Source organism: Thermobia domestica, chromosome 13 (assembly GCF_964235325.1).
Source record: "Thermobia domestica chromosome 13, izTheDome1.hap1.1, whole genome shotgun sequence".
Classification (NCBI taxonomy): Eukaryota; Metazoa; Arthropoda; class Insecta; order Zygentoma; family Lepismatidae; genus Thermobia; species Thermobia domestica.
In genome coordinates, this window is record NC_137466.1 from 167,038,211 (window position 1) to 167,058,704 (window position 20,494).

General features: G+C 35.5%; 1 protein-coding gene across 3 annotated transcripts in view; it reads right to left on the reverse strand.

The window, feature by feature from the left end:
- Positions 1-20,494, reverse strand: part of LOC145668710 (sodium-coupled monocarboxylate transporter 1-like) — a 136,310-nt gene that overhangs the window by 85,783 nt on the left and 30,033 nt on the right. For all 3 annotated transcript variants that reach the window (XM_081736813.1, XM_081736810.1, XM_081736811.1), the window contains exon 2: positions 16,622-16,816. The gene's annotated coding sequence lies outside the window, so the exon portion shown is untranslated. The remainder of the gene's footprint in view (positions 1-16,621; positions 16,817-20,494) is intronic.

Genomic DNA, 20,494 nt, shown 5'->3' on the forward strand with positions numbered 1-20,494 from the left:
TGCGCCAGCCAATCAGCGTGAAGGGTTTGCGCATGCGCAGTAGGAAAAAAACAGCCCCAAGTGACAACACTCTACTCATGTAAAAGTTTGCATTTGAGAATCTACAATATTCTGTAGTATACAACATTCTTTGATTTTCTCTAAACTCTTATACACACATCAAAATATTGTACCAGTGCAGCATGCTCACATTTTGATTTTGCCAAAGCAATATTTGTCATTCTCCCCCACTTTCGAGTGATCATAGGAGGGAGGTATTCCTAAAAGAGCGTTTTGGAAACTTATCCTTTAGTGTGTCTCCATACAAAATACTGAGTCATACCCATCATAACTATAAGCACTTATGTGTACCGAAAGGTATTGCAGTATTGTCAAACCGTTAGTCTAAGAAGTTTGTATGTTTCAGGTGGGTACTATTTTTTATCACAGCTTGTTTATTCTGTATGGCCTTATTCCTCTTCATACCAAGATATAAATTTATATATAAAAAATTAGTCAAAAAATTAGTCACCCCCGCGCGAGAGAAGGCTGCGTCGGCAAACAGGTACAGATGACATATTTGTCGAACCACATGGCCAAACGTGCATACACTGCCTCGAGGCGATCAAAGGGCATTACTGTGGAATGACACAGAACCGATCGAAGCAGTGTGTGTGCGGCAAGATGGGGAAGAGCGCGGACGTGATGGAGTGGCAAAAAGGGGCAATCGTGTTTGGCCGCGCCCATGGCCATACAGTGATGGAAGTTGCCCGATTTGTTGGTGTTCCGCGGCGCACTGTTCAACGTGTCTATAAGCAGTGGTGTAACACAGGTGGCCATGAAACACGACGCCAGAACTGTGATCGGAAAAAGATCCTCACGGATCGTGCCCGAAGACGGCTTTCCAGGCTTGTGAATCGAAATCGCTTCCAAACCCGCCAGGAATTACTGCAGTTTCTAAATGCAGGCCCAGTCCAACCTGTCAGCGAGAGAATATTGCGACGGGAACTGCATGCAATGAACATATGGAGTCGGGTACCTCGCAAAAGGCCACTGCTCACACATTCACATAAAGTTGCTCGTCTGCAGTGGGCCAATAATCATCAAACATGGACAGCAGCAGACTGGCGCCATGTCATATGGTCTGACGAATCACGATTTTGCCTGTATTCGAATGACGCCCGGCGTCGTGTCCAACGACAGCCACATGAAGCATTTCACTTGCAGTGTATGGAAGGTCAGGTGCAAGCCCGGGGTGAGTCTGTCATGTTCTGGGGGTGTTTTTCGTACTATGGGGTGGGCCCACTCATTGAGGTGTCCACGAACATGAACCAGCACGTTTATTTTAACATCCTGGATGAGCAGGTGTTGCCCTTCAGTCACTTTCTTCGCGATGATTTTGCTATAGATACCCCCATTTTTCAAGACGACAACAGTTGGGTTCACAGAGCTGGACCCATATGTGACTGGTTTGAGGAACACTCAGGTACCCTACCACACCTCGAATGGCCCACAAAATCGCCAGACCTAAACCCGATTAAGCATGTGGGACCAGTTGGAACAGCGGGTGAAACGTCGACATCACCATCCCCGTCATTTGGTGGAATTGCGTGATCTTATCATCCGTGAGTAGATTCAACTGCATGTGACTGCCTTGCATACCCTTGTGGACTCCCTTCCGGACCGCATTCAGGCGGTTATCCAGGCCGGGGGTGGTGCTACACGGTATTAACGTAAGTACCAAGGGGGTGACTAATTTTTTGTCCCGGGAGCTTATATATATAAACGGTGGGGATTATTAAACAAGAACACTTATTACAGTTATTTACAAATTATTTAATATATTATATATATTTGAACCTGAAGTTCATATGTACTCGAATGTGTGTATGTTATTTTGTGAATTCGTATTATAGATTTTTACGTGGAAATATCCCTCTTATTTCCAATCACATACATTTTGTTTTAGACAGTTTATAATATTCTGGCTATGAACTCTTTAATTTTTATAACAACAAAATAAGAGGAAAGAAGAAAATTTTATATTTTTAAAAAATAATTGTGTCATTGTTTCGGATATGTAAATGAAAATGTAATTATTTTAATGAAGATGTCATCCTGCAAAATAGTCCTTGTTAATCGTCGAGTGAAAGCATGTATATCATGAGTAGTTTTTAGAGAAATACTGTGTTGTATTATCGATATCCCTCACACAGATATTTCTGATGTAGTGCAGTGTTAGATTGCATCACCGACGAGGGAAAATGATATCTACTCCAGAGTCTGAACTTGAGAACTGGCCGCCAAGTGTTCAATAATATTGAGGTCTGGGGATTGAGCGAAACAGAGAATGAGTTGTAGCTCATTCGGTGCTCATGAAATCACATCTCAACAGCTTTAGAAGTGTCACTTGGCAAATTGTCAATTGGCGGAACCATCTGGATCATAAGGTGCACATGGTCACCTAAAATGTCAAAATAAAACTGGCAATAATGAGACTTGTTCAGTAAGTAAGCGTAAACATAGAATACACAGAATGCCAGAAAATTGCGACCTAGAGCAACAAACAATTCATAAGACAGCTAACATTTTGACTTATTTTCAGTCTTTCCCAATTATGCTATACTTAAGTATCGAAAGTCTTACAGGATGACTATGTCCGTCTGTGTATCTGCCAACGGATATCAGAGGAAACACAGTAAGATATATCGAATGCTAAGTATTTGGAATTGATTCAGCGTCGCTAGAATGAGTTCAGTCTCATCTGTTAACCTTCTTTTCAAGCTGGAAGTAACAACTAACGATTTCAATATACAGGGTGGGCCATAAGTCCCTTACCACCCCTTGTAAAATCTGTTCGTGGAAAATAGCAAACAACAACCATGTAGTAACATAGTAGGCCGAGAGGGAAATCGGATTTTCATGGTAACCAAGATGGCGGTCATCTTGAAAGCCGCCATCTTGATTTCACGTCAAGATTTTTAAATGGGAACATGGTCATGCGGCACATGATTTTAGACTAGAATTTAAAGACAAACACAATGGTGAAATTGGTTTGTTGATATCTTAATGTGTTCAAAAGTTACAGGCACTTCAAATTGCTAATTTTACCTGTCACGTATGGCGGAGTACGTACTCTACGTAGCCCCCATTCCGAGTTATGTACAAGGTAAGTCGTTCAACCCAATTGTTCATGACTCTCAAAAGAGTTTCTAGTGAAATATCGGCATAGGCTGCAAATATACGTTCTTCCAGGTATTCAAGATCCCGGATCTTTTCGGCGTACATCTTTGCCTTCAGATGACCCCACAGATAAAAATCCAAGGGCGTCAGATCTGGTGATAATGCTGGCCATTCAATGGGACCACAGCGCCCAATCCAACGTCCAGGAAATTGTTTATCCAGATAGATATGGCCCTGTATCATCATAGAACAAAAACGGCAACATACAGAAACAAGATTTTTTAAAAGAATCTATTCATCTCAAGGAGAGAGTACCATCTTCATCCATATATCTCTACTCAAACGGGAAATGGGGAAAATTTACTACTACTTTCGGTTTCAGTTGATCTCTAAAAAGCAAAACGGCAAGACATAACAATAATTTAGAGTCCCAACTACCATTAACCATTTGCTGTTTCAACGTTGAGGCACATAGAGCAAAAATAATAAGATATAGCAAGAAGCTCTCTTCTAGAATCTATTCAGCGTCCCAAAAATAGGTTTCATCTGTTCCGTTAACCACCTAGTGACAATAGAAGAAGTAGATTTTTAAAAAATCAGGTTTTAGCATTGATCATCATAAAACAAATGCGGTGGTACTCGTTCGTATCGACAAGCGAATTATTAGAATCGATTCAGAGTCTCAAACAAGATACCATCTTTATCCCCATCTCTCTACTATAATTGAAAGTTGTAGAAATTTACTAGTACTTTAGGTTTCAAGAGCAAAAAACTGTCAAAAGATAGCAATAAATGGCTTTTCGTTTTTTATATGACTTTAGGGTTCCAAGAATAAGTCTAACCTGCAGTTTGGTCCGTTTATTCAAAGCAGAAATATTGGAAATTTACAATTTTCGTTTTCAACACCGGTCGCCATAATAAGGAAACATTAGTAAGTTTGGAGAAACAGTTTCTTGATGTGGATTCAGTACTGTGATAAAGTCCATTTCTAACCTTACCTTCTATTACAACCAACTCAATTGTGGGACGTAAAACTTAAAGGTTTCATTTCATTTATACTACTTTCTGTTTCATTACTGAATTAGCATAGTTTGTAGTCTACCGTAGATTTGCAATTAGAAAATAGTAAAAAGATGAATTTAGAAGCTTACGCAATGCAAAACTTCCGAATAGCTACAGGTAATGTAATTTGGATAATACAATAAGACGTCTCAAATGGGCAGATATGTCGTGAACAATAAAAACACATGTGGCTGTTTGCTAAATTGCTTTCTGTTCAAGAGTACACATTTGAGACGAAAAGAAAAAGAAGTTGTAATTTGTTTCAGGTAATATACCTAGGTACAATATTATTATGTTACAGAGACGTGACGTATTTTATAATTTGCTTGCATTTGTACATGGATATTAATACTCAATAAAACAGAAGTTCTTTACAAAAAATTAAATACTTTTTATTGACAGGATCACATGCTAAAATAGAAAAGATTTGCAATTATATACAGATACATAACTATACTGACTACTGAAAAAATCCACCACTGTTAAACTGATGATGAGCACAATAGATTTATTCCATACTTTTTTGAAAGGTTTGTTTTGGTAATCAAATGCCTTCTACAGACTTGAATCATCTATCACTTTGTTTTATCTTATTGTTTTCTCGTTTCTAATGACTTGTGTCTGCGTGCCATTATGGTATTATTATACCTACTTTTCAGACGAATAGGGCTATGGAAACTACAGAAGAATCAAACTAATGTCTGATACGATGAAGATTTAGGAGTAAATTGTAGATGAGCGATTACGGGAGGGAATATCAATAGAAGAACAACTTGGATTTATTCTAGGAAATAGCACAACAGACGCAATTCTTTTACTAAGACAAACTATGAAAAAGCATCTGGAAGACCAAAAAGGACTGTATATTATCTTTATTGAATTAGAAAAGGCCTACAACAAAATATCGCACCAGATGTACACAGGAGCTACGACCAAAGTAAGAAGCAGAATTAGATTAACATATCAAATCCCTATTCAGGTTCAGTGTTAAGCCCGTATCTCTTTAACACTGTTATGGATGTTATAATTCAAGATGTACGAGATGAAGCTATCTTATTATGCAATATAAACAGGAATTAAGTTGAAAGGAAAGTTGAAATTTAGAGAATGTCTGTGGAAGATAAAGACCTAAGAATAGTGGCCTAAAAAATAATAGAAAGAAAACTGAGTATCCCGAGTCTAACGGAGAAGAAAACGGGAAGTAAGGTTACAAAAAGATAGATTGAATGAAATGAGTCAGTACAAGTCGTCATAGGTCATAACTGAATATTAAACTAAATGCTTCGTTTAATTTCATTTGTATCCAGGACAGTTTATTATGTAAAATGCATCTGAAATAATATATATAATAAAGAGCAAGGTTCACAGGCTGTGTTGAGATAAGTTGAATATAAATCCCACACCTGGGCCATCTTATCGGTAGGTAGACCTCTTACCGGTAATACTACCGTAGATCTTGAAACATATAGTTCGTAGTAAATCTTCAGTCTCAATAAATAAATCCTTAATTTGAAGTTGGTAATAAATAATTATTTTTCTCTTTCTTTCAGATTATTAACGCAACAGTCCATGGATCCATTCTTCTTCTCTTAAAAGAACAATCTACCAAGAGTGTGAAACATAATTTCATTTTACCATTCAATTCGGAAATTTACACATTGAAATATGTTAATCATAATTTGTATGAAATATATGAAATGTATCATCTTGGAGAAGATTTGTCAGAGATTAGCAACAAGGTTGCTGTATTTGACTTAGAAAATGCTCAATTTTGGAGTACAAAAAGTAGCAAATGGCAAAGAAGATCAAATCTTCGTAAGGAACAAATTAACATTACATCATATATAGTACGTTTAGTAATATTTACAAATATTTGCAATTTTTCTCTAATGTTACGTATTCATGATTTACTTTGTAAAATTTTCATACTGATTTCAAAGTCTTTGTACTTAAAATGATATAAACTTTAGAGATAATGGAACTTGCCTGAATTTATCAGCAGTTGTATGAAGTAAAAAGATAACTTTTAGTATTTTATGCATGAAAAAGACATACACTACCCTTACATGTTTAAATTGACAACTGCAGGGTAACACTATTTCGTGGATACAACAAACAAATGCGAACGAACGATTCAAGAAGTAGTACCATAGCACAGACACACAGTTATGAGGAATTTGCAGTGTTTTCCGGCAATGCATAAATTCGGCATTAAGACTGTAATAGAAGTAGTGGTGTGTTACGTATACCGTTATCGACTGTTAACAAGATTATAACGGAGTCCAAACGAGACGGAAAAACATGCGTAGATCCAAAGTTTGGTCGACCCGGACCAACATCAAACCTAAAACATGCTATCATCCAGACTGCAAGGACCCTGCCATCCAAAGCTGTCAATTGTATCGCAGCCGAGGTTAGCAGATAATAACAATCAATGTTATTTGCAAAGTGCGGATATATACAACAACAGACCCGTAACAAGAAAAGAAAACATCGGCTCCAAACTAAAAATGGTACACTTCCGTTCACAAAAACCTACACTGACTTCCAGAGACTAAGTTGGAAAAATTGACCCTAGATCAGTACAAATTCCCTTTCGGTCTGGATCATTATGCGTGCACTTTTACCACAGTCAGTAGTGGAAATGGTTAATATTACAGTATGCATATGCAAATTTCGTTGTAGGTAAATAAAATAGCTACAATACAGGAAATAATGGTAATTTAAGTCGCAAATTTGATATATTACTTATATTTTTATTCTAGAACGACTTAAAAAGCGATGAAAATAGAGGAAATATAGTAACTACAAATAGATTACAATGATTAAACATCTGCTTTAAGCGATTTGTTAATTGTGTCACTGCCAATTCGAATATCCTTTTGTCCGGTTACCTTGATTAGGGATAAAACTAGAGAAAAATTAATGAAAAAACTTAGATATCAGTAGGGTAAAAGCAATAATATTTGAAAATATTCTACTGTTTTCTGATATAACATGTGATTCATGTGGCCTGTCTTTTGCATAAGAGGGTGGGAGGAGACTTGTTTTTGCTTCCAAAAGGGTTGAGGATTTCAAAAATCAAAGTAAAACCACATTTACTTGCATTGTAAGTATTACAACCTTCATGCTACAGTAAATTTACCTTATGTAAGAATATACTACAGTTGAAAACAAACCAAAATTTGAATAAATTTTGTTATACAGACGAGTAACATGAATTACTTTTCTTTCTTTCTTTCAAAGCTGGGATCTTAATACATTTTTTTTTTCAGGCGCAAACATAAAGATTCTGTAATTTATTTTCTGTAAAGTCTTTTATTAAGTAATCTGTAATTAGTATTCAAAATAAGCAAAAAAAAACCTGGAATGGAAAGAACATTTAAAATTATGAATCTTTATTAAAAGATATAATAATTTGTTGTATTCTAACTCTGGCAATTGGAGTATCTGGACTTTGTGATGGATAAACACCGTGAGTGTGAGTGTTCTCGGAGTTCTCTCGTTTACTACGACATTCTTCATTTACCACTATCATCCATTTCTTTATCACCTTTTCCTTGAACCTCAGTACATAAAAGTGGGATATTAAACTAAACAAAGATCTCTGACCTATTCTTTAATTAATACAAAATATTTTAAGCTAAAATTCATAATAATTCTACCTTTTGTCAGGAAGAGGTATTTGAATATATATTTGACAAAAGGTAGGACGTCAATTTACGCTTAATAACGATCGCACATGCGCCGATAAAAGCAAATAAGAAATTTTGCGTCTTTGCTTCTCGTTCCTTTTATCTTTTCAAACAGATCAATGTTAAAGTCTATTATTGTACTCCTTTATACTCCTTGATAGTTTACCTTTACAGCTACCTTTATTTGATTAATTGTGTCAGACTGGTGTATCTACATCTTATTTCATTTACATTGCATAATTTAATGCAATGCATGCTCCTGTATGAATTCAAAAGCTAATTTCCCTCCTGAAATAATTCCAACTTACCATTTTAAAATTCTTCCATGAACTCTTTAATACCCTTTTCCTGACAACAAATTATCTGATACAAGAATAGTATAATGACATGGATTTGCATATACATGAAGTAAACCGAGAAAATAGTTTTAGAGAGTGCAAATTACACACTTTATTCACAGTCCTTCTACAAGTAAAGAACAGCAAGGAAAGAATAGCACTCAGTGATAAAACAGTCTAATGGTAAACTTGCTGGGAAATACGAAAATGATAAAACCCAAAATCGGCGTTTCGAATCCACCTAATAACCTACGAATTTGTAAGGTAAAACTATGGTAAAGAAAAAGGATTAAGGTTTAATAGCATGCCACCGAAAGCAACATTCCATAATGGTGTAATCTGCACCAAGAAACATCTGCTTTATGTCAAAAGAATCGTCTACATCAGGAACTAACACATCTGAGTGCTTACTCGATTTGATTGCTCTAAGTTGTTATGAGCAAAAAACACGCTAAATCACGAAGCGTGTCTGCACAAAAGATGGAAACATGTTTCCTTAATGGTTTTATTTTCTAATGTTAAATTTGTATTTATTTTTGCTTAATAAATTTCTAATTTTACTTTAGAGTAACGATAGGAAAGAAGAAAGTATTGTGGTTGTAAAGAAAACCGAATTCGAGATTTCAACGAATTTACATGTTTCATTATTCTTAGTAGCCGAAAAAGTTATTTTTAGATGTCTGTCCATCCGTTCGTCCTTATGTAAATGTGTTCAATCGCCTAGAGACCGCACCGATCAACGTATTCACATCAAATTTTAAACTTAAAGTTATTAAAGGATTTTCCAGGAAGTTTTTCCGAATTTTCTTTCCCTAGATATAACGGTGAAGTGCGAAGGATGACTTTCTCAAAAACAATTCAGGCGGTTCTGTTCATATTTCATAAATAAACAAAAAAACATTAATAACTCGACAAAATGACATGACTCATTTTTCATGAAAAATATACGAGGAGCGGTTTATTCTTAGAAATGAGTTTTGGACGGTTATTTGAAAAAGAACTCAGACAATTTTATTTATATTTCATATATCAGTATCTCATCAACAACCCTACACTGCGGTATAAGTCACTTTTGTGAGAAAAATCTACCAGGGGTGGTTTATACTGAGTGGTTAGTTTTTCGGACAATTTTCTCATATGATTTTGTTTATATTTCATGAATATACATTTCAATAATAACTGGGTTGTATAAATGACTTCTTACGTAAATATCCACAAGAAGTACTTTATGGTTGGGGTACTTCTTCGGGAGAACTTTTCCAGAAATGCCATATAATTTTGTTCATATTCAAAAAAAAAAAAAAAAAAAAAAAGTTTCACTAATATATGCAGAGTAAAATGATTTAGTTCAAAGTAATGTTTAGAAAATGATATGACAGTTGAAATGGTGACAGATCTGGCATTTATATACTGTACTTCTAGAAGTAATACTATAATTATTTAATGTAACAGAGGGGGAAGAGAAAAAGAGAACTATGTCAAAATCGTGGGTGACCAAAAGTTAGGCAGCAAATGTGCATGCTCGAAAGAAACTTGACAAAAACACAAAATCAAGCGTGCAGTGGCCGAATAACCCGAGGCAGCTTGAAAAATCTGTTTAATGAATTATTTTAGACAACTTTTCAAATACTATTCTTAATTATCTTGCAGATACCCGGTCATGTGGATCTTGAAACATTGGAAGTTAAAGGTTTTTTTGCTGATACATGGAACGTCTTGAAAGGGGCACTCAATGCTACGTAAGGAAATATATGTTATCTGCATGCACATATTATTAAGTTTTAATTATTTCTTTGAATAATAAGGACAGATAATATGTTTGAAATACGAAATGATTCTACGCTTGTTTGAATTAGGAATCATAACAGTGGGAAAGATAGAAGGGCTTAGAACCAGATTAGAACATATCGATCTGAAGCTAATACTGCCTTGATACTGTTCTACAAGTGTATATACCTACAGATTCGAAAACTCCAAGTGGGAGAGGTATGATCTTTGGCCTATTATTTTTTTGAGTTCGAAAAAGCTTAAATTGTCAACTTTGGCTCCCAATTCCTTGAGTACTCCTGCAGTCTCTGTACCTCTGGAACCATGTCTATATCTGATGGAACCATCTAGGAGTGTATAGACAGAGAAAGTGGAGAAGAAAAACTTCCACCTCTGCGGCTTGACTTAGAAATAAAGACATTAGTTACTGAAGAAATCAGACGCGAAACAAGACAATCGATTAATATCCAAAGCTCAGAGACTTGATCAAGAGGCTGAAGGCTCTCCTGAACAATATAAGAAAGAATTATAGATCTTACACTCTGTAGGACATTACTAAGAACGACCGATGGGTATGAGTGGTCTGTCACTATCCAATATCTTTACTTTAACTGCGCATGCATGTTGAATATCCCGGCAAAGTATACTCAAAGTTCATACAGGGACGAAACTATTTTTAAAAAGTACCGAGTTCTGTGCCATATTGAGTAAAACATATTCACAGAGTAGTGCATTAGGCTGATAACAACAATGCCACGTTGTGATTGTATCTTTCTATCACATCTGACCGAGCGAGCGAGTGGCCTATGTGGCATTTAAAAGTTATACTCCAGAATTTTCCATTATTATTATTATTATTATTATTATTATTATTATTATTATTATTATTATTATTATTATTATTATTATTATTTCTGGGACACTACTTGTGTAATTTAAAATTGTATGACAAATAAACAACTACAATCAAACAATACCTTTTCCTTAGCTAATGGCAGTGGCGTATCTTAAAAGTCTGAACGTGTATATCGTAGCTTATATAAGGTAGAAATTTACAATGCAACAGCATTTCTCGATAACCTACGTATATATTTTGATGTTTTAATACGTATGCATAAAAACTCTTTTAATTATCGTGTATCTACTATAAGATATAAGTTAAACATTTTACCTAAACCTATCAAGGCCGAACTCAGAAAATAAATTCCGAAGGGATAGACCTCATTTATTTGTGCAGAAAAAAATTAAAAAATCTTAAAACTGATTTAGACAGGCCCGTATCCAAGGAGGGTCTAGGGGGGCCGGGGCCCCTAAAATTTTCACGGTAGGCTTGCAAATGAACTATAATATGGTAATGAAATATAATATAGTTCGGTCGCCCCCCCCCCTAACTTCTACCGGGCTCCGCCTACATTTTTGGGCTGGACCGGCCTGGATTTAGAATGCTGTTTTACACTGTATAGAGTGTAAATCTGAGATTTGTTTGGTAGGATTCCTCTCGCAACATCTTCCCTAAATAGCCTTTGGATACTCTAAACCCTTTTTCTTCCATTTTCTGAATAACATATCAGAATTAACGTTACGTTTTGACGAGGCACGTTGACGGAGAAAGGCTTGAATTCTAATGCAAACAATTCATAAAATACTAACTAAATGTTTGTTTGAGAAGAGTTTCATATCGTTTTGAAATTTGGAAAATATCATTCTTCAGGAACCCTTAAACGTTTCGTTTATTTATTTATCTTTTAATATATCGCTGTATTCAGTAACGGTGTTGTAAGCTTTGTTTCTGGTCTACAGGTAATCTTTTAGAGTATTATTTGCTTTGTGTATAATAACTAAAATTCTCCGTATATGCTTTCCGCTTCTTTGTAGCAGTAAGTTCAAGCCACCACAAAATACAGAGGAAGTAGATATCGGAATAAGACTAGAGAATGGAACTTGGACAGGTCTTCTAGGAGTGCTCCAAAGTGGCCAGGCCGATGTATGCGTAGGAACTCTGACTGCTAATGTTGAGATATTTGAAAGTTTCGATCTCTCTCATCATCTAATAAAAGGAAAGTAAGTCACATCTCTCATTCAAACGAAATGGATAATTTGTATTAACACAAATATTACTATCTTTTTAAAGATAATGTTAATTTGTTTCTTGTTCGGATTTTAATACCACTTTTCAGTATTAGAGTCTTACGAGAAGTAGGCCTAGGCTTAACATAGGGCTTGCATCATGAACTCCGACCGCAAATCGAATTCTGGTTTCTCGTGCTAAAAGGATCAAAAGGACTGGAGGAAACAGCAGCCGATAATCAGACATTGTTGATAACTATAATCACAGAGGATGAAACGTAGGTTTACAAGTAAGATTCCGAAATCAAGATAATGTCCCATAGGAAGTCATCTGGAATTCACGTGAAAGTGATACTGATTTTAGATATTTATTTATTTTGGTATGTTCAGTATCGTGCAATATGAATTTGACCTATGTTGCCAACCTGTCTACACTGCTATGTTACTACGGTCACGCGATTCTGTTTGTCGTTAACTGCCAGGAAAGTGGGCATCTGGACAGTGATGTTTGCACTATGATACTGTTCGTTACACTTCAGGAATGGTGCCGACTTTTTTGTGTTCCCGTCGTGTAACTTTTTTGTGTTCCCTACACTGAAATTCATCTTAAAGTGGATTTGACACCAAGTACATCCAGGATAACATGACAGGAGAACGCCGGAGGATTCTACAACAGGCGTTCCAGAACTGCTTCCAAAAATGGTAACAACATTGGAATCAGTGTGTAGATGCGGCAGGAATCACATTGAAGAAGACAAGTACGAACAGGTGGTAAGTCTTCTCCACGAAGAACCTTCATATACGAAATAAGAGTACTCGAGAGTACTCGAGATTCTCAACTTCTTTTGGAAAAATTCCTTGCACATTTTCTCAAACTTCTGAAGTTATACATAACAACACAAATATTCTAAAGTGAGTAGTAGAAGTTTCCTAAAATTTTAAACACAGTTTTTTTTCTAACATCAATAGTTTCTGAGCTGTGTGATATTAAAAAGTTTAATTTCTCTACATATTACAAGGTTTATTACTCAAAAATGTAATCACTACGTATATTCACATATATTTGTTTCTGTGAATAGAATCAGCTCCCAAACGTTGTAACAGAAATTTTCAAAAACCTTATATATAAGTATGCATGTTACACTTTTCTGGAACTAAATATAAATGTGTTTGTTTACTTAGCATGTGTGTTAATCTTCATCACAGAAGAAATATAAAGATTATTAACAACTTTGATAGTTTTAATAAGTGTACCAATTTGTAGAAGCAATTGTGTATATCAAATATTAATATTTTTTCTTTCAATCTTAGAGACAGATTTTTCATCAAAAAGATCGAATTTTCGTACTCTTGGGAAAGCTATGTGTCAGCTTTTACGAGCAAATTGTGGTTCGTTATTTTGGGAACTGTCGTCCTGTTACCTTTAATACTATTATTTAGTACATACATAGGGAATCAATTTGGATACCCAGAGGATAATAGGCTCACAATCAGTTATGCTTTCTTCTCTATCTTTGGATCTCTTTGTATGCAAGGTAAGTATTTCATATTGTGTTGGTTTTCAGCTAACTACGTAATATTAGTATTAATGATTTAAAAGAAATCGAGGGTAGAAATTATCAAAAATGCCATTAGAAAGAAATAAAGTGCAATTTGAGAGTCCTTATATTAAGTGTTAATCTCCTAGAAATAAATGAAATGCATTTTATGGATTCTTAAATAAAGTGTTAAACTTCTATAAAAATTAACTGTATTTTCAGTTCTTAAAGTAAAATGTTATCAAAAGTATCTATCAAATATTTCAGATGAAATATTGTAACTATGTGTAGTACAAAAGTGAACATTATGAAAGTGTGGTGTTTGAATTGTGGATATGATGAAGTATATAGAAAATTAGCTGGGGTGGAACGGAAAACTAATGGGGAATGTTAACAATCAAGAAAAGGAAGCAGATTAACAATACTAGAGACATTTTAGACTAGTCGCTTCCAACTAGATGCTCTTTGACATCAAAGTTTGTTACCCACCTTCTCTAAAAACTACACGAGGAGGAAAAGGAGAAGGAACGACACTGGTGGCATAATAGACAGCATATTCTATTGTTTTGTAGGCATACTACTAGTGCACTCGTACCTGAGCATACACCACGCCATCACTTTTCCAGGAATGCTAGCAGATACTTCACACCAATAGGGATTGTGGTATCCGACCAGTAGTGAAAATTCGTTTTGTCCACGTCACCAGAAACGTAAAAGGTGGCCTCATCTGTGAGTAAAGACATCGTAGGCGAAACGGGGATTTTGGCTTATTTGCTCTGTTGCCCATTCCGCGAATTCCAAATGCCGATCGATGTCATCTTGTAGCTTGTAGGGATGCTACTTATGCAGGGACAAAACACGCATGAAATATGTGCAACTAACACCAGTTCCCTGGGTCAAACGGGGAGTGCTTCGATTCGTACTCTTGCTAAATGCCAGGGGCGGACTGGCCCACCCTGCTACCCTGAAAATTCAGGGTGGGCCCCCCAGACAGGTGGGCCCCCTACACCAATTTTAAAAAGATGTGCTCAATTAAACTTACCAGCATCAAAAATATTGCAGGGTAACTCCCGCAAACTTGTGTTTTGCATAAAGAGACGTAAAATTAAACTTTCATGAACAGACCTTATTCTTCTTCACGTTTATCGACTTGAAAAGGTTCCGTCTATGAGACAATCAGGCCCTAAAACATTGCGGGGTTTGTGATACAGCAGCAAAACGAGCACATTAACTACTACTTTTTTTTAATATAAGAAACACAGTAGATTTCAGGCTGTTATTGGACTTGGATACCATTGCCTACTCCGGTCCTTTTACAAGCCGGCGAGTGGCGATGTTTTAAAGAAACAATAGTTTCGTAGATATTGTTATTGTGGAAAGTGGAGGTGGAGCCGGAACGCTTTTGAACTGCATTGTCCTCAGACCAAGCTTCGAAGAAAGAAATCGGATCAAGCTTCGTTGTTTTTTGTTTTTTTTTTTTTCCAGTGCTGTAAAGCGAAAAGAATTTAGTGGCCACTATCAACGATTGTTTTATACAAGCCTCAAACAATTACTATGAAGTTGCTGCTCTCGGCTCGTGTTTTATTTGTATATTACATCGAAGAGCAAATCCGATTGCAGCAATTCAATTATTGGAACACCAGTTACGTGTCGTTTGTCGTAGAAGACAGATGTGGTTGTCAGTATGGATGGTAGGAGTGATTGTAAGATTACTGTAAAGAAAAAATATAAAAGTGGTGCTGAAAAGCGAGAACACAAACGAAGATGTGATTTACAAAAAGCTGCATCTGACCCAAAACAACGTAGGCTATTTGAATCTGTGAAGCCCCAAGAAACAAATGAGCGTGATGTGACTCATTCGAGTACTGCAGGACAGTTGCAAGGTTTTTTTTTTTTGTTTTTTTTTGTTTTTCTGTCTAAGGTGTTTATAAATTATAATGTATACACCACGTCTTTGGATGATTTCAGTCGATTGTAGCTTATCTTTTATGGCTATTTTTACTTGAAATTACACAACTTTAACAGGCGAACACGAAATTAACTGAACTGTTTGCTGCCGCGTAGTGGTTTCAAACGGGTCGGATTAGGCTTTCATGGGTCAGGAGTCGAGTCAAGCCTGCTTGAGACACGAGTCGGGCCAGGTCACCTACGCTAGGGTCAGGGCTGCTCTAGCCATCGGTCAGCTCGGGTCAACTTTCTTATGCGCCGTTTCGGCTAAATCCTTCTCGGGTCGAGTTGAACGTCGACCCGACCCGACTCATGACCCGAATAGGTTTTAGCCGAAACGACGCATAAGAAAGTTGACCCGAGCCAACCCGTGGCTGTAACTGAAATTGTGAGTGTACCTGGGGCATAATGAAGATATTAATATTAGGATATATTTCTGGCATTCATATTAATATTATATTATATTAGGTTACAGTATGCAATTCAGTAGAAAATTTCAACCAATTTGATATTAGAGCTGATTTATGAGGAAAAAAACTTACATTATTTCTGTCAGTGCTTTAATTATTTAGTGTTTCAAAGTTGACTTGAGATTAGTTTTTACTCATTGCACATGTATATATTTTGGGTTTTCTAAAACATGACACTCATTTGTTTAAATAAATGGTTTAAATTCATTACATAAAAAACAATAACACTATATAAATAACTGAAAGCACCAATTCCGGTATTTTGTGTGTTTACAATAAAAAATGATAATTCCAATTACACACTGTATGAGTTACTAATAAAATGTTCCTACTTCAGATTTTTTGTAATTAATGTTTTGCTTTTGTATGAATATATGGGATACTATTTATGGGTTCGAAGATGGACTTTTATATGTAATACATATGAAGAATGCCAAGTACATTTTTTACATTTTTATAGAGTGGACCCTCATTTCAGTTTAGCAGGGTGGGCCCTATGGTTGCCAGTCCGCCCCTGCTAAATGCTGCCAATACTGCTATTGATATTGTTTCATCAGTCGTCGTGCATTGCCTACCTGAGTTTGGTTTGTCGGCCACGGCTCGTGTTTCCTGAATTTCTTGATCAATTTGCTTACTGTTGTATGGCTAATGTAGGTGTCCTATCTGGCTGACGGTTGTTAAAATCATCAACGACCGTTGTGCTTCTTTCTCCTGATATCAAATTGGTCTTAAGTGTTCTCCCTGCGTCACAGTCATGTTATCTTAGTCATCTGTAACGACACCAAATAATAATAATAATAATAATAATAATAATAATAATAATAATAATAATAATAATAATAATAATAATAATAATAATAAACAGCCATAACATCGTTATAGTAAAAATAAAGAAAAACAAAGGCAGCCTTGAATTCGTGAGAAAATTTCAGATGAGTACAAGGTATCACGACATATGGTTTCCATTTAAGAAAATGAGAGTGAACTCAAAAGACGATGGATTTCAAGATAGTAGCCACATGTTCTAAGTTTTTCCCTCACCTGTACTAACCTACAATGTTACTTTTGCAATTCTTTAGAAAGCTTGCCTTTTATCATATTTGGATGTTTTCACACTTTTGGACCACACTGTACAATAGACTAAAAATATATTTGTGTGCTGTATTTGCTATGATTTACTTGAGTTGTTCTTAACGTCCATGATCTGTTTCCTGAGAGGTATGTGATAAACAAATATATACATACAATGCCAATCATATAAGGTTTAATGTTTATTTTCTCTCTCTTTTCAGGAGGTGAAGTTATTCCGCGCATGATATCCACCAAGGCAGTCCTTCTTACTGCTTCACTGTTTGGCTCCATTATATACGTTGCGTATTCGAGTCTTCTATTGTCTGAACTCACTGCCCAAAGAACCAACATTCCTTTCTCTACAATGGAAGAGCTTGTTGAGAGAAACACTTATACATTAATAATGATTCCAGACACTATTCCAGATCATGCAATCAAGGTAGGAGTAATATAATTTAAACGATAAATCGAACAAGAACGATATATTGTTCTATTAGAAATTGTCAAATAATAAATCTTGACTGTTATTTTCCTGATATATACAGATCTAGACAACTTGTAGATGTCAGAACATGTAGATGTGCACTATATAATTGAGTCATGTTACAATTTAGTGCATTCTTATTCAAACTGTAGTAGGCAATGACTTTTTAGTGTGTGTATAAACTTTTAAGTAAGCATAATGCAACTCTTGACCTCATACAATCTTTGGTGACCCCATAATATTCTTCATTGTTCTTTTTTCTTCTATAACATAAACTTTTCCTTGTCTATAAAGCCAAAATAGCACTCCAGATCTTCAGTTTAGTAGGCTATTTGACATGCCATACTATGCAGTATTTTCTCAAAAGTTCTGCTGAAGTTCACCTTATACATTGCGATCTTTTTTCACTCTACACAAATAACAGTACTATTACTGAACCAGAATCTATGGCTTTGCTCCCTCCCGAGAAAAATGTGAAATGACGCTTCTACACTGAATCCGATACGAAAAGATACATGGTATTTGTTTTATAATATGGAAACACATAATTATCTTAAATATGCATTTCCAATTAATTACTTCATATTATTTTCATTTTGGTATTTTAATTTTAAAATTAATGTTCTGTCTTTTTATCTTTCTCTGTTGTTAGAATGGTCTAGTCTCAGTATAACTTGGTTCAGTAAAGCCATTTCTTCGTACAGCTGGGATAATTTTTTGTTCGTTACGGAACCGCCATGCCTTCAAGCCCCCTTCAGATATTTTCTTCTGCGCACTCTGTGCGTCATGTGTCATCCACGACAAATTTCTCTTGTGCTGAGGCTAATTCCTGGTTTTGAAATGCTTTCCTTAACAAAAGTCGATCCAGGGCTACATTTTCCCCTCTGCCTGGCCTAAATGATCTTTGGTTCCTTTGCAATACGATTAACACGCAACACACGCCCTCTAAAACGTTGCATATTTCAATTTGGATTTTATTGGACGTCAGTAGCACTTTAGCTTTTGTTCGTGTCGAAGAAAAAACAATATCTTGACCATTTTCACAAGTTTCTATCTTCTCCATTGCAGAAGCCACTGCTACCCGCTTCCATACTTTTCCACCTTCTAATTTTGATAGCAGATCCTCTCCAGTCTTCTTCTAAGCGATCTTGAACCTTGTATACTGTTATTCGAGTATCAATGTTGTGTGTAATGTCCTTAGTGTATCAGGAGACAAAACAGACAAGTACAAACATAATTCGTAGTATGAAATAGCGTAAATTAATATAAAGGATGCATTTATTAGAGAATATGGTCAAAATGAGCTGTCATTTGCTTCATGAAGACGAAAAACTGATCTGAGAATATCATAACGTATAAAAGAAACATAACATATACATTACCGAGACTACAGTCATATTTTAGATTGAACTAATGTCACATCTTGTCCTCAAAAGCCAGTTTTGCTAATTTGTCCACATATGTATTTATTTCATTATTACTACTACACACACACAATTACTATAGACAATTCACATAGTCACATTAAGAATAAAGCAGTATTTGTTTCTCTAGATCACCATACCACTTGATGCAAAATTAATGGAATATGAAAACGCTCTGTTTTACTTTATAAATAATGTGACACGTATCAGTGCTTGAGATCTTCATTTGTAGAACATTGGTATATATTTGCAGACTGCTACTTCTGGCATTATGCGAAAGATGTATGAGCAGATGGTGAAGAATAAAGAGGATGTTTACTACAAAGATATATCACAAGCTATTCTTGACATTTGTGAAGGGAAAAAAGCAACTATATTTGCCGATTACGACCTTATAACTTATCTGAAGAAACACGCTTCTTGTGAAATTGAAGACCTCAAGCGTGACTATTTTCGTTCTGGATCATCGTACCTGACATCAAAACATTATGCGTACTTGAAGCTTATAAATTATTAGTAAGTACTGTAGTACATATTTATTAGGTTTAGAAATTTGATGTATCTGAGGGAAGTGAGACCTTTTACAGCAAATTTTCCAATTGTACTGCACTTGAAATATTCCTAGATTTATTATTAATAATAACCACAAATCCATAAAAGTTGCTTATAGTTATCCTAGTAGTTCTAATTTGAAGTATTACCTAATATGCTGCTACGTATCAAAGTAAAACAGGAGAAGCAAAAATGGAGCAAGACAAGTACAATAATGAACAACAGTAGCGTAGCGTGGTATTCCGAAATGGGGATGCCAAAGTTAGTCACTTGTACGATACAATACTACTGCAAACAACAATACATAGCTATTCGGAGGGGATATATAAGGTTATAAATTATCAACCCTTAACACTAAATAAAATGGGATTTTAAAGTCATTTTCTGGTTCCTCTAATAAGGATTGTTGTTTTTCAGACACATTTTCTCCTCCTCCCCGATTGTTTCTGTGGCTGTGATCTTGCATATAAAACATGTTCAGATATTTTCCACTTAAAATTAATTTTCCTTCAAGTCATAAAACACAAGAGTTCAAAAGTACAATGAATGAATCAATATCCAATTGCATATGAAATGGGATAACTTTGAGAAAAACTGTTGTAAACCGCTAGAGACGGTGGCCAGAGACCGAATCAAGTACCTCTCACATGAGTGGTAAACGCTCTGCCACTGAGCCACCACGTTCTCCAAAATACACTAAGAAAAAAATTACAAGATCTAAACAAGCCTTAGAAACGTAACTACAGACTGTGAAAATATAATGTATGGTACGATCCTTAATACATTCTAGTAACGTATTTGGAAAACAACTATGAAATCGTAAATTTCCCCAAAGGAACTTACCTTATATTTTTTTGTACATCAAATCCATTCTTCTGTTCTTCTTTTCCGCGAAGACATCTATAACTCTTTCTAAA